This window comes from Myotis brandtii, unplaced genomic scaffold (genome assembly GCF_000412655.1).
Source record: "Myotis brandtii unplaced genomic scaffold, ASM41265v1 scaffold517, whole genome shotgun sequence".
Lineage (NCBI taxonomy): Eukaryota > Metazoa > Chordata > Mammalia > Chiroptera > Vespertilionidae > Myotis > Myotis brandtii.
The window spans coordinates 963,880-966,922 of record NW_005369706.1 but is presented as its reverse complement, the minus strand read 5'-3'; positions in this window follow the sequence as shown (position 1 = coordinate 966,922).

Sequence of the window (3,043 nt, the reverse complement as noted above, 5' to 3'; positions counted from 1 at the left end):
CTCATCATTGATGTTTCTATCTCTCTCTTCCTCTCCCTTCCTCTCCCTTCCTCTCTGAAATTAATAAAAATATATTTTTAAAAAACCCACAAAAAACATCAACAGCTGCCTCCTGCATGCCCCTACTGGGGATCGAGCCCCCAACCTGGGCATGTGCCCTGACCAGAACCGAACCATGCCCCCCTGTTGTATAGGTCAACGCTCAACCACTGAGTCACCGCGGCCAGGCTTACATTTTCAGCTATTATGTATTATCTAGATATTTTACTTATTCATTTAATCCTCCAAACAACACTATGAGGTGGAAACTACAGTTATGCCCATTTTACTGAAGGACATGGAAGAACATAATATCAAAACTAAATTCATACAATAGAAAGTATTGAGTCAGATGGGAAGCTTGGCGACTGGATGCCAGAGAACCGAGTCTTAACTGTGACCCTTCCTTCCTTTCTTCCCGCCCCAAGATCTCCTGGGCCTGGCTCTTTCTGAGTAAGTGGGACCAGTCTCCTCTGCTTGCCAGCTGGCCTTTCCCCACCGAGGCCCTGGCCCTACTCCCTCCACAGCTCCCTGAGCCCTGCTGAGGAGGCCCTGGCCCTACTCCCTCCACAGCTCCCTGAGCACTGCTGAGGAGGCCCTGGCCCTACTCCCTCCACGGCTCCCTGAGCCCTGCTGAGGAGGCCCTGGCCCCCTCACTCTAAGGCATCTGGGTTGTGAGCTGGGAGCTCAAGCAGAGGAGGGAATGGGAACCCCAACTGGAATTCCCTGGTCCCAGCCCAAGGGGCCTTTACTCTCAAAGACCCAGGTCGACCAGCAGCTCCTTATAAAGACAGGGTCTGAGCTGGTCCTCCCAGGTCTTGCCTGCCCCTCTGCATGCAGTACCAGCTCAGACTACCACTTTGCACCCTGAGGACAGCAAGCAGGGGCAGGGCAGGGCCTAGGCTGGAGGAGATGGGGCTCCAGGCCAATGGCAGCTGGGACTCAGAGCCTAGGGCTGTGGCAGAAAGCGCCAAGGTTTCCCCAGCCCCTCCTCACATCTGCCAAGACCCTTACCCCCAGCCCAGGCAGGACCCTCTCCCTCCCCACTCCCAGGGGTTCCAGGGGACAGGTCCTGGAATGCCTATTCCCTCTCTCCCATCCTCCCTCTTCCCATTCCCCTGGCAACCAGAACGGACCCATCAAGGAGAAGGACCTGGCAGCTGTGCAGGGAGAGACTAATGGCCCGGAAGGAAGGAGGGGCCTGGAGAGAGAGGCGGTGGGGATGTGAGCCTGCGGTTGGGCGTTGGCCCTTCTCAGAGGACACACAAAGAGGGGGAGGCTGTTCTGCCCTGCAATGCTGAAGGAGCTGGCAGCCAGGGAGCCACCCTCCTCACTGCCTCAGCCAGAGATCCAACCCGGAGTCCCAAACCTGCTTCCCCAGATGCCCAACTCTTGTCCTCAGGGTCAACCCCAGGCAGACTTGTCCCTGCTGGAGAGCCCTGGAGTCCCCTGCGGCAGCAGCCCCATGGCTCCTGGCAAACGCCGAAGGTCTCAGCACCCCGGCTCCTGCAGACCCTGCGAGCTGCCCCTGTCCACTCCCCGGCAGCCTGTGCCTGCGTTCTGGAAGCCATTTGACATGCAAAGGCCGGACCTCAGCCTTCCAGCTAACTCCAGGGTGGGGAGGGGAGGAAGGGATGTGAGGTGTGTGTGTGTAATGTGTGTGTACATAGGTGTGCAGTGCTATTATACATATGCGTCTGTGTGCACAGGCTTGTGGATCTGTTCTGTGGCCTTCTTTCTCCTTTCAGTCCCTGAACCGTTGGGGATGGGCATCCTCTCTTCCCCCATCTCTTCCCCATCCAGCCCCACCCATCCTTGGGTACCTGCACCTCCCTAATACTGGAAACCGGTTCCTGTCAGTCCATCCATCTCTCAGCTTTGGCAGCAGCCGCCACCCCTCAGCCCCCTCCCCTTCCTACCTCAGGAATCGTCCTGGTTCCCGTAAGGCCATGACTGCGCAGCAGTTGGTTGGGGGAAGGGAGAATCCAGGAAAGCCAGACAGCACACACCCGCTCAGCGCAGCTTCTGGCAGGACACAGACCCTGCCCCGAGGGTCCCAGAGCTGGGCCCAGTCACCCTCCGCCCCTTGTGATGTGCCCACCCTGCTAGGGCCTGGGTGGGCCCGGGTTTGGGAGCTGTGTCTTCAAAGCGGAGACATAAGCAAGCACCCCCTGGCCAACTGTCCGGGGAGGGGGAGGAGAAGTGGCCAGTCCATTAGCCGCAGAGCTGGCGCCAGGCAGCAGCCCTTCACTGGGCCCTGGGGATTATAGAGAGGCGGCCTTCCCCACTCCCTTCACCGCTTCTCCCCAGCGGTTCCCCGACATCTCGCTGGGGGTGGCGACAAAGGAGGTGACTGACAGCAGGTGAACGCAGAGCATAGCCTTCAGGGGGAAAGTGGAGACACGGGCTCTGGGGCCTAAGCCAGGCCAGCTCTCCATCCACCTGAGCCACCGCCTCCCTACCGTGCCGGAAGCCCCCCGGTCCTCCTATCCCCCAGTTTTTACCAGGTCTTTCCGGCTGGGACCCCAGCCCAAATCAGCCCTCCCACGGGCCAGCTCTCCATCCACCTGAGCCACCGCCTCCCTACGGTGCCAGAAGCCCCCCGTCCTCCTATCCCCCAGTTTATACCAGGTCTTTCCGGCCGGGACCCCAGCCCAAATCAGCCCTCCCACCCTATTCTCCAGCTCTGGATGCTGGCTGAAGAGCGCTGACCTCCAACCCCTCCTGCCTGAGGCCTGTAGTCGCCATCCCTGCTGGCTTCCCTACCAGCAACAGGGGGAACGGAGTAGGCAGGGCGCCAGCAACCGGGGTGGGAGGGTGCGGCGCTCCTGCTGCTGCAGGGGTGGGGCGTCCCCCTCCCCACTTAGCCGCACAGTCAGGCCAGTGGGAGGAGCTGCCCGTGCCCCCGCCGAGCCTGCAGGATTATAAAGCCTCCCGCCGCGGTCTGCGGCTCTGGGACCAGCTCTGCCAGCGGCGACTGCCCGTCCTCGGTCACCATGAGCCA